This window comes from Mycteria americana, chromosome 9 (assembly GCF_035582795.1).
Source record: "Mycteria americana isolate JAX WOST 10 ecotype Jacksonville Zoo and Gardens chromosome 9, USCA_MyAme_1.0, whole genome shotgun sequence".
NCBI lineage: Eukaryota > Metazoa > Chordata > Aves > Ciconiiformes > Ciconiidae > Mycteria > Mycteria americana.
The window spans coordinates 43,128,640-43,140,727 of NC_134373.1; the positions used below are offsets into that span (position 1 = coordinate 43,128,640).

General features: G+C 47.5%; 1 protein-coding gene across 3 annotated transcripts in view; it reads left to right on the forward strand.

The window, feature by feature from the left end:
• Positions 1–853: 853 nt before the first annotated feature.
• Positions 854–12,088, forward strand: part of GALNT13 (polypeptide N-acetylgalactosaminyltransferase 13) — a 157,245-nt gene continuing 146,010 nt past the window's right edge. For all 3 annotated transcript variants that reach the window (XM_075511935.1, XM_075511938.1, XM_075511934.1), the window contains exon 1: positions 854–998. The gene's annotated coding sequence lies outside the window, so the exon portion shown is untranslated. The remainder of the gene's footprint in view (positions 999–12,088) is intronic.

Sequence of the window (12,088 nt, forward strand, 5' to 3'; positions counted from 1 at the left end):
AGCTCGGGGGCAGGGCCGGGCCTTGGTGCACATCAGCCTGGCTTCATCCAGCCACTTCACCCCCGCGTTATCCAGTGACTGACCCGGAGTATAAACGCTTTTCACGACGCTAATATAACCGAGGGACTGTTTCTTTTCTCGTGGTTTTTCCCCCGTTTTCTCTACCCTTCCATCCGTTGGTGACTAACAGGTTACCGACGCGCACAAGCTAACGGGGAACGCACCGGCGAGGCGACGGCCTCGGCAGGAGGACGGGCTGCCACGGGCCCGGCGCCCGCCTCCCGCCCCCACAGCGGCGGCCTGCGGGGGGGAGCCGCCGCCCGGGCACGGCACTGGTTAGAGACCGGGCACGCTGCCCCGCGGGGAGGGAGGACGTTCATTTTCCCCAGCATCCCGCCCGAAACGGGGCTGTCCTGCGGCGGCAAGATCGCCTCACGGCGGCGACCTGCCGGCACCGCCCGCCCCCCTCAGCGCCCCTTCCCGCCCCCCTCCCGGCAGCCGCTATTTGTAAGGCGAGGAGCCGCCTCCCCGCACCTGCCCGCCCGCCCCGCCCCTCCCTCCCCGCCCGCCCGAGGCAGGCTCCGCGCCCTCTGCGGGGACACCCACCTCGCCGTGTCCCCGCTCCGCCGGGCCGAGCCCCAAGTATCGCGGGAGCCGGGCACTGCCCGCGCCGCCGCAGCCATTGGGCGGCGCGGCGGAGAAGAGGCGGCGGCTGACGCGCGGCCACCGACCCGGCGAGGCAGCGGCGCGGAGCCTAGCTCAGCCCAGCCCCAGCCCCGGCCGCGCCCCGGGGCCGCTGTCCCGCCTCGCCTCGCCTCGCCTCGCCTCGCCTCGCCTCGCCTCGCCTCGCCTCGCCTCGCCTCGCCTCGCCTCGGCGGCCATGAGGAGGAGGAGGGCGGCGGCGGCGCGCTCTGCCCCGGGCGGGCGGCGGCGCTGCTGCGGCTGCTGCTGAGCGCGGGGCCGGCGGCGCCGCTGTGGGGCTCGGCGTCCCGCCGCAGGTAAGCGAGGGGCGGCCGGCGGGTCCCCGGGCAGGGGCGGGACGGGTCCCGGCGCCGCCGACCCGAGCGCGGTGCCCGCCGGCTGCGGGGCTCGTCCCCCTCGTCTCACCCCCGGCTCGTTTGTTAACTTTCAGTGCGTGGCGTTGGCGGCGGGTCCGCGGGCGAGCCGCCCTCCCCAGCGCTGCCGGGGGGGCTGCCGGGGCCGGCGGGCTGCCGCTGGCAGCGGGGGAGCGGTGCGCTGGGCGAGGCGCTTCGCGGGTAAAGCCGTCCTTATCCCAATCCCGCTGCCTTTCCGACGGATTCCAGATCGGTTTTTACGTGGTGGAGAGGTTTTTGAGCAGGGATAAGCCTGACTTGAAGCACCGGCTCTAGGCAGCGATGTATGACAAACGGTGATTCAATCCCAGTCCTGGCATGCAGTTCTCCCCCTAATCAACTACTGTTGCCTCCGCTTTTTGAGGTGAGGAGAAAAGAGCTAAATGTCACTGGGAGACTGCAGATGGAGTATATTTACGGTAGAGGTGGAATAACCTCTTGGGCTGTACGCTTCGGCCGTAGGTTTCCACGCTCTTTGGAGTCCCTCAGCCTGGCTCGTCCCCGATTTTCCCAACGCTGGCTCCTCACAGCGGAGCAGGGCGCACCGAGCTGGCGGAGCGAAACGCCGTTAGGATTTTGCTGGCTGCTGCTAATTCGTTTGGCGTGAACGTAAGCAGTCAAAACCCAGTGTAAATGAGACTGGGCACAGCTGTTCTGAAGCTGGGGTTTTTCTTCAGAACGTTGTAAAGTTAGGATGCCAACTGGTTTCCCAAGAATCGGGTAAAAACTTCCTCTGAGCTACCAGAAAATAAAGTTTATTTTACAGTTTTTGATGAGAAATGTTAGCAATCTGAAACAGTAAAGAAAAAAATAACTGCTAGAGCTGCCGTTATTTCTTCTTTGTTGCAAAATGAGAATGGGCTGAATATTTGTTTGGGTGCTCCTGGGTGCCTGGAAATAGCAAGAGGAAGATTAATGAGAGATTAAGACATGCTCAGAATTACACAGAGGCAAAGATTATTTTAACTGGTTGATGGCTTCCGGACTTTGAGGAAAGAAATGAGGCCTTGCAGCTTGTATCGTTTTTCAAGTAGTCTTTTTTTAATTTTCCTCTGTTGTGCCCTTGGTTGGCAGCATGTCTGATTACCGCGATCGTGATGTCCTGCGTTCATCAGTAAAACCATGCAAAGGTGCTAAGGCTAATGAGGACAGTTAAAAAATTTGGTATAACTTGAAAAGTGGTACTTTATCTCTTGATAGTTTTTTAGATAGGCCTGTTACTACAAATGCTTTGGGATTTTTTGTTGTTGTTTATAAAAAGTGATTTTGGATGGCATTAAACTTGGGGTGTGTAATATGGCATAAATTTGGACTCCCCTGGGATTAGTTTTTTGAGGTTTAGAAGTGATTTCTCCACTGAAGCAGTATTCTGAGAAACAAAATGTGCCGTATCTTCCTACCTTTGTGTTCATACACGAGTGATTAGTGTTTGCCAGTTCCCGAAGATGAGTGTGCGCTATCAGGAGATGCTGATGCTGGTAAAATAGGCTGGAAAGCCAGACTCGCAGTCTCGTTTGACTGCGGATGAGATTTAAGAAAACAGGAGTGTAAACAACTGTGCCTTTTGGGCACAAATGAAGACTGAAGGGGAGGAGGTAAGCCTACGTGATTCCGGGATTTATGACTGTTAACACCTGACTCCCACCTACCCCAGAGAAAGCTGTGATTCTTCCTGAACGTTCACGAAGAAGAGAGGTGACGGATCTGTTCCCGCTATCCGTACCCCCAAGAATACTATTCCTAGGGGAGAATAAGTTGTAAAAACACTCTTGTCAGCCATAGCAAGAGCTTATGACCAGTTTATATTTGGGGATGTGCAGAATCGAGTTGCGTTACTTTCCTTGTAACGTTAAGTGCAGTTGTTTTGGGTTGAGGCAAAATACAGTCGAGAACTACCTAACCCCACTGTTCGATGACAGAAAAATTAAGGCCAAAGAAGAAAAGCCAAATCGCATGGGAATAAGAGATGAGGAAACCTTGTAATGTTTTTCTATGTAAGACAGAATTCTAGTGGGTTTTGTATATTAGCAGATGAATTCAAGAGAATGCTTTTCCTGAAAATATGGGAGAATTGAGTTCCATTTGGCTGTACATCACTTATGAACATGGGAAAATATGTTTGTGTGGTTTTTTTTTTAAATCCAGTATAGTGAGATCTGTGTACTTTAAACAAACCTGGTTTCTTCAAAACCTTTGAGATGAGTTTAAAAAAAAAAAAAAAGATTGGACAGTGCATATTCTACTACTTTTGCGATGATCAGTTGTAAGTTAGAGTAAGAATGATGTGACAACTTATTGGTTGTCAAAAATGGCCTTTTCAGTATTCATAAACTTTGCTTTTTTCAAGACTGTTGGATTGGAAGAAGTGAGGGAGTTCTGATTTCTCAGTGGTATAAATGAGTTCCTTTGCCTTGTGTAGAAGAAAGAATCAACAGGTCCTCCTCTGCACAGAACAGATGAAATACATGTTTTCCATTGATGCGGCCGCAGGCGTTCCTTGGCAGGTATGTCCTCCCAGCTCATGGCAGCAGGAATGCCTTCCCGTCACTATTTGCTCGACTGATCTTCAGGTTCGAGTCGGCGACTACTGAGGAGGGCTGTGCTCCGAGACTCCTGCACTAGGACTGCACGGTGCTGAGCGCAGGCTTGTGCCATGGCCTTGGCCTGCATGCAGACCGGCGTATGTCCAGAAGGTCACTGCCCTTTTTGGCAATGCAGAGTAGTAAAGAATCGCTCTTGCAAACAAGACTCGTGTAGGAGGCTGTCTTATGGAAGGCAGTGGTTATTTCTTTGGTGATGCTCTGGTTCTAGCCGTTTAAAGTCTTGGGTTTGTAGTATTATCTTCGCGCACAAATGCCTTTGTCCGTTTGATCAGCGGGATTGGTGCAATGTGAACGTTTAGTTATTTTTCTGTGTTAGTGTAATGTTGATAATGAGTGCGTCGGCATGGCCGGGGTGGCTGGGCAGCTGGTCCCGTGTCTCCGTGGGATGCGTGGCGTCTGTGCTGGCAAGCTGCACGTTTATCAAAGGTTCTTGGGGAAATCCTCTGGTACGTTGCTGCGGCTGCTTGGGCTGTGTTCTTCCTCGGATACTTGTCCCGTAGCTTTTCCCCTGGTTGTGGTGTCACTGCCTGACTTGCTCCGGCATTTTGTTCTTGTTTGAAGAGCTAGGAAACTGGTCCTGGGTTGTATCTGTCAAGTCATCAATACCGCTCAAGTACTTGTTACTTTTAAATTTTGCTTCTATGTGGGAGAGCATCCACCATCTGAAAACAGAATAAATATAGTCAGGTTAATCTGCTAATTAGCTGTGATGAGGTTGTGCAGGAGCTTGCAAGGGGATACCTGGCTATCGCCTGGTGGGGTGGTCAGTGGAGGTTAGAGAGGGGGGAGGCACCAGGTCTGCCAGTCAAGGCAAGGAGAAACCCATGAGGTTGGTGACCAAAGTCCTCCGATTTGTTTGTATCTGTTATTAGATGGGCTGCGCTTTGGGGGAAGAATGTGGAAAGAGGAACGAGAGGAGGACTTTGGATTTCTTCTGTGAGCTTCCAATACATTATAGCACCTAGGTTTGTCTTCTGATATCTGGGTATTGAGTTTATGCCCATATTCTTTTAGGTTTTTTTTTTTTTTTTTTTAGTTGGCTTCATGCTTTTAGTGCTTTGCACCAATGCATTGGCTTAGTACAAGGTTAGTATCTGAAGGCATGGACTTTAAAGAAGGGAGTAAACCCAGATAAATTCTTCACAAATTTGACATCATTTGCAAGCTAAGTGGCTTAGCTTTTCTTGTCTGGATATTGGGGATGTGGTGCTCTGAGGTATCGGTTCTGGGAGAAACTGGTGCTAGCCATTGCCTGACTCTAGCCTGAACAAAGCAATGCGAAATAAAGGGTAGACTTTTATTACAAAGAAGTTTGGTTAGGTGAACTAATAAGTCTTTTCCACTTTAATTTCTGAGTCACGGAAATGCATTTTAAAATGAAGAATAGATCTATTTTTAAATGTCAAGCAGCCTATTTCAGGAAAGGAGAAAGAGGGAGAAACTAATTCTTAAAACACAAAACACTGGATGCCTTGAACTAGAGATACCTGAATTTTTTTTTCCTTCCCTTTTTTTTTTTTTTTCCTTCTTACTAAATGTGAAAGAGCTTCCTGTATTGATCTCAGAGATTGACAGTTCTAGCATTATAAGTTCTTCAGATAGCTGTACATGAATTAATAAATTGCTCATGGTATTAAATGATGATTCATGGTTTTTGGAGAGTATAGTATATATTAAGGTTTGGTTAGATCAATCTGGTCATAAGTTTTTTATAGGCAAAATATATTTTTAATGTGTTTATTTTAAAATTAAGGTATGCCTTAGAAAGATAGGGTTGCAAACCTTAATCGTTCTTAAAGCAAGCTTGCCTCTTCAGTTTTTTTAATGATAATTGCTGTCATAGCAACTCTGATAAATTTAATTTATAATGCAATGTAGCACATTTTACCCAAAGCTTAAGCAGTGGACTTTAGCTTGTTAGATCATATTCCATGATACCCTGGTGCTAGTATGCATGGATGCAGTTATGTTTTAATAAGAGTTTTGTCAGTTCATGCTGGCTAATTGCCATTTGGTGCAGTGCTGCCTGCGTTGGACTCATTCTGCAGCAGAGATTGACAAAAATAATAACGCCAAATCTTTCTGTGACTGGCGCTTAAATATTGTTGTCTGTTTTTACTCCTGCAGCTTCAGTGAATCACAGGAAAGCTTTGAGAAACAGTTGCGTTCATTCTTTGATTTATTAGAAGTGAAGGCTGGAGATTTTAGATTTTGGATGAGCTGAACTCTGGTCTGCCTTCCTTAGGTGTGAAACCGACATTTGTGATCGCTCTTATTTCTGCTCGGGAATTTCGTCCAGCAAACTTCTTTCTGATTACTCTTCAGCTGACCTACCCGTCTTTCGCAGAAGTCTGATCCAAATGGCTCTGACAGAGCAGATGTGTACTGTAGATCAGTTCTGAAAGGTTGAAACGCTACTTTACTGGAGGGCTTTATGGATGTTTTTACTGCAGAGTTGCATTCATTTCTTAAAAATTAAGTATTCTGCTACTGTCACCAGCTCAGTGTTCATTAATATGTGCATCACTTGAGTGTCAAATGTTGCATTATAACAAGGATTTGTCAACAGCATTAATTTAATATGTCTGAATGAACCGTTTCATAAAAAGGTCTGGTGTTCTCATACACAGTACTCTTGTGGTCAGTATCGTAGCAGTATCTACGGCCCTCCTACAGTTTCTATTTCTTTGCCTTTAGCCTAAATTCTTTCAAGTATATATGAGAGGAACATTTGAAAGGCTGTGAATTGAGATGCTTGCTAACATATAGAGATGTCAAACGAGATAAATTTCAGCGCTGACTGAAGTGTTAAGTTGCATACGTTAAAAGAATGGTCTACATGACAAATAACAGATTCACTAGAAAATGCAGCATGCCTCAGTTAAATAATGAAAAGGCAGGAAATTACCACTGGAGTCATAACAGTAATGTAACTCCGTCCACTTACTCATCTTTCTAATGTGCCTGCCATCTGAGGGCTGTATACAGTAATGGATATCTACCCCAAAAGGTCAACCAAGGCAGATTTCTGCCCCCCCCCCCCCATACTGCTAGTTTAGAGGGATGTAAGGGAAGAGAGGAGGAGGAGGAGATCTGTTTGTAGTTTTGTGCTATGCGGAGGTATTGGGGAAATACTCTCTGTGGAAACATGCAGCTGTATACAGTGATATTTAAGCCAATCTATACTGTAAAACACCCGTACAAATAACAGATTATCAGGAATAGGCATTTTTGATTCTACTTTTCCACTGTGAAGCGTTGCACGCGTGACGTGTGCTACTTACCTGCAGCAAGAACCGTGATGTGGTTTGGAAACACAGCTCTCTCCCTCGTCCTCTGAGAAAGCAAGCCACTGTAGTGGCAGTGCCGGCATTGCTGGGGCGTATTTTGCTGTGTTTTCTGTTCCTCTACTGCTGTCATCATCCTGTCGGTTAAAGCTCTTCTAGCATACTGCAAAACTTGTCTTGAGTGTGTACTGACCAGGAGGCAGAAGCAGGCCTCCTCTGTCTTCTCCTGCGAGGCCGGCTTCAGGGTGCCGGTGGGATTCCTGGGTGTTTTGTTGCCCAGCTAGGCATTGCCCGGTGCATCCCCTCTGCTGCCAGCCGGTCCCACGTCGCTGTCGGGCGCCTGCGGGCTCAGCTCCGGGGGAGGCTGGAGGAGCTGGGAACCACCCCGCAGCAGAGGAAACAAATCCCTTTGCCTCCCCAAGAGCAAGCCCAAAACCTCCCTGGGCTCTGGAAAGCCAGGCTGGTGTCATGAGTTACAGGTGCTGCGCCTGGTGACCGATGGGGACGCGGCTGGGCAGCTCTGGGGGCTTTCAGCAGAGCCCGGTACCTGGGGAGCAGCCCCCCCACTTGCTCGGCAACCGCTGCCTGATGCTGCACCGCAGCATGCTGTAGATGCATGCAGATGTGGCCACATCTGGCAAAGGACGGAGGCGTAGCATTCCTCCTCGCGTCCTGTGCACGTTCCCATAGTACATGGTAGATTAAGCTGTGTTTTTATCAGCCCCTAGTTCCTGTAGGCACTTCATTAAGCTTTTATGGCTAACATTAAGATCAATGTTGACTTGAAAAGTGATGTTCAGCTCTATTTTAGATTTCATTTTCTAAGAAATTGACTGTTTTGTTTTGAAACAATACTTTCATAATAATAATTTGCAGTTTGTATCCTTTCTTATCTAAGCGTCTAGGCGTCATGAGTCAGTCCTGGTGTTCCTGGGAGCATCGGTGGCTAACAAGTTGCTCTGCACAGGTTGCAGTCTCACAGGTTTGGGAGATCAGATTGAGGTCAGAGCTGTTTTGATATTAATTTGGAAGATGTAATCACGGTTCTAGGATGTAGATGGACTCTAGGATTCCAAGTGTGCTTCTGTGTTAAATCAGTAAAAGTGCAGAGTGATAAATCGGGCAATTGTGATTGTCTTTGGAGGAGCTTTTGTAAACAGTTTATTTCTGTCTTGTGTGAGGATTAGGACACTTAATTCATATTGAGTTTTAAGAGTGGTAACAGATTAAGGGGGCCGTTCAAGGATGTGCTCATACTGATTTACAGAAACTGGCCATTTGAAAATGTGTGGAGATAAAGTTCTGTTAAGTTTCTTCTGAACATAATTTTTGTGTAGTGCTTGAAGTGCTGCTGTGTTGGCTTCCTCTTACCCCCACCCCCGTGTTGCTGCAATTTATGTCTCTGAGGCCACAACAGAGCCTGAAATTGCCACAAGTTTCACTAAGAAAGTGTGAGGACAAAAAGCAGCTGGAGGAAACCATTGGTCTGTGAAACAGGTGGATGCTCCTTAGAGGAGCCCAGATCAAGGTGCTCCACAGGCACGCTACAAAAAGCCACGTTCAGTGCTTCAAAAAGGTGTCACTCTGGCTAGAAGCTTTCAGTTAACACTTTAGATGAAATTTTTATGTGCAGCATATTTGCAGTTTTAATAATTTTAGCCCATTAAGTCAAGACATGAAGATTACGGTTCTCACTTAACAAACCGCTCTGTCACTTCGGCAGCTTTCATCTTTCTCTCTCTAGTGTAAGTGTTGACGAGCACACCCAGGGACGGGCTGGATGCTGACCCTGCCAGAGCAGTGTTGGAGGGGAGGCATGGCTTTGAGGGATCCAGGCAAGTGAGACCTAGGGCCCGTCCCTTTTCAGCACTAGTAGGAAAATACTGGCTCAAGAACCGGGGCTTTGGTTGAATCGATGCACTAACGTGGGCTATGTGTCAAACTTCGAAGGGTGTGACTCCAGGAACATCGCCAGGGAGCAAAACTGGTGAATGCTTTTGGAAGTCTTGGCCTCAGTCTGTGCTCCCGTTGTTTCTACAGAGGGGATAATATTTTTTTTTTTATCTCGCAGAGATATTGTGAAAGTGAATTAAAAGCTTTTGAGGCAACTGGATAGAGTAGTGATGAATGCCGTGGCTTTGAGCCCCTGAGAAAATTAAATATTGTTCATTCTGTGCATGGCTTGGCTGGTGTGAAATAAATAGGGCATGGGGCCATGTGGTGAGTTACAAGAAGAAATACTGAACATTTGCTTCGTTTTACCAAATCTGATCTGTGTGCACTCAGTGAAAGTGGGCTCTGCAGAGGGGGTTTTGTTTTTATTTTTAGTAATGAGAAAGGCAAGTCAAGGCTTTGCAGCTATCTTTAATTCTGCCAGTTTTTCAGAGCTTGGATTTGCAACCTCCATAATGTTCTCTTACCACAGCATTTTATTATGGCAGTTTTAGAAAAAGCTGGCAATGCAGATGATTTCTAAATTTGCATACTGTTTTCTATTATAAACCCCTGTTTTTATTGCTTATAACACTGCCAAACTGCAGTTTTTTTGGGGCAGGAATTTCCCTCGCTTTGTTGCTGCTAGATACTGTTTTTAAATTAGCTTTGGTCTTAGAAGTGGTTGCTCAAAACCCCAGCATATTTACCTTTCTCCTCTTCCTGAAAACCTTGTTGATCTATATTTTAGTAAAAAAACCCCTATTCTTTGAGCAGCTTCATCTCTCCTGAGGTCTGGAGGAGGGGCATGAGGTTATAAGAATAGGTGGAAAGGCTGGAGACGGTGTTTGTGCTGAGAGGTTCCTTCCACTTGTGGGTGTTGGTGCCCAGACTGTGTCTTGGCTGTCTGCATCCCAGCTGCCAGCCGTGCCTGCTGATGTCCTTTGCTGTGGTCAGCCTGGACAGAACTGGGGAAGGAGCCCGTTTATTTGAGCGCAGGCAGGAGGAGAGCCAGGCTAGGAGGGAAGAGACTGAGCTGAGCAGAAGAGCCTGGCCCTCGGAGAGAAACAGGGATGTGGAGGCAAGGAGAAAATCAGCTTCCCAGAAAAGGAGGCTGGGGGTGGAGGGAAACAGGGTGGAGAAGATGAGGATGCTGCCTGGGCGTCTGAAACAGCTGAACAAGGAAACATTAAAAACTGGTGATGGGCTTGGGAAATGAGCGGAGAAGGGGACACCCGACAAGAAAAGACTGCCTTTCTTTCCATTGCGGCAGTGGTGGGGCGGGAGAGCCGAGGTCAGAGAAGACTGGGAGGTGGACTTGGGGAAAGGTGGGAAGGAAGTAGGAGAGTGGCAGAGGAGCCCCAGCTGGGAGACCGAAACCAGCACGTGTTGGCGGGAAGGCTGGGTGGTGAGGGTGGCTGAATGCCCAAGTCACGTGGGAAAACGTGGGTGACAAGGTCATAATGCACACATGCTTTGGGAATTACCTTACGCGCCCCAATTCTGGCTCGTTGTGGGTTTTATTTGTTTGTTTGGGGTTTTTTTGAGTGCTTGAACTTCCAGTGGCCCTCTTGCGTAGCGCCGATATTTTCCTTGTGTGATAGGAATTGAGTAGGACACGTTCAAACCGTGCTTTCATACGCGAGTGGCTTGCGCTCCAAGCGCAGAGTAAGCAGGTCAGTGGTGTCTGTGCTTGGGAGGAAGGTGGAGAGCATGTTTAGCATCATTCTTATTATAGCTACAAGTCTTTGCTTAAGTTTCTTATTTACTGCTGAGAAATCTTGGAAAGGCAGCCAAAGGCACGCTGCTGTTTTATTTTTGTTTGGTTTTTGGGTTAGCAGCCGCTGTATTTAGTTCTTGGTGTAAAACTTTGCATCTGATATTTTTTTAAGACGTATTAATTAAATTTTCTCTTAAGCAATTGTAATATAAAGCATTTATGGGGACTGAAAAGCATTCAAAATCCACAAGTATGCTTGGAGGAACATGGAGGTTTTAGCAGAAGTGTCCTGAGATCAGTGTGAGGTGGTCTGGACCTTGATGAAATTTTCTTTCTTCTGTGTTTTATGTTATCTCAAATTGGAGAACTGTGCTCCTATTTGCCTAGCTCTAGCTTTGCATAATTTTTTTATTTCTAAAGCTTTCTGACAAATGCTATCTTGGCTAGTCAAAATGATTGTGAATTTTTTGTGTAAATGTGAGGTTCACGGAAGGGGAAGAAAGGGAGAAGGGAACAGAGCTAGGTGGAAAAAAAAAATCCAAATTATAAACCTTATTTTAACTAAAAAAAAAAAATCATTCTGTCTGAAACTATTTTTTCAAATTCAACTCAAGCACTTGACTGAAGAAAAAAGATCAATTAGCCCATCTTGGTGATGTATATGTATCCATTTGGAATTCAATACGCCTGGATTTTTTTGCTTATTTTATTTGTTCAAATAAACCTTAATTGAGATGTAAGCTAATTTGAGGATTGTTTGTGGTGAGGTTAGGTGGAGCCCGGGAGCTCTTGGGCACGTGTGGGAGCAGTTTAAACTGGGCAGCGCCCGAATTGTCACGGAGAGTACCGGGTTCTGGTCTCCACCTGGCTTCGTGTGTGCCCAGAGAAGGGGCTGAGCTGGTCAGCCCTGCCCGCAGCAGGGAGGGTGGCTTTCACCACGAGACCATGCAGAAAAGAAGCGGTCCCTCTTCAACCATTTTATCTTAATGCCTCATCCCACATGAGCGAAACGTGGTGTCCCCAGCAGGTACCTCCAGGGAGCGAACCACATCATCGGCGAGGCACCCGCTGGGTTCAGCCGTGGGACCGAGCCTCTGCCGCGTCTCTTTGAAAGCTCCCTCCCGCCCAAAGAGATGGCTCTTGTAGCATGAATTTGAAACTTGCATTCCAAGAGCAAATGGAGACCTCCCAGTTGCCTCCTCCTTATCGACAGGGCAGCTTTCCTACAGGCGTTGGTGTGTATGTTTGCAGAGTAACTGGCTGGGGCTGTACAGGCTGCTCGGTTACAATAGCTGCTGGTGGTTTTTCTCTGGGCAATGAAATACTTTTTTTTTTTTTTTTTTTTAAGGAAGAAATTAAATAGAAATGGTATTTATAGGACATGAAGAGTAGGAGGCTTGGTTCTTTGCCATTAGTAATCCTGACATTTGTAGCAAAGCAACCCAGGACTAG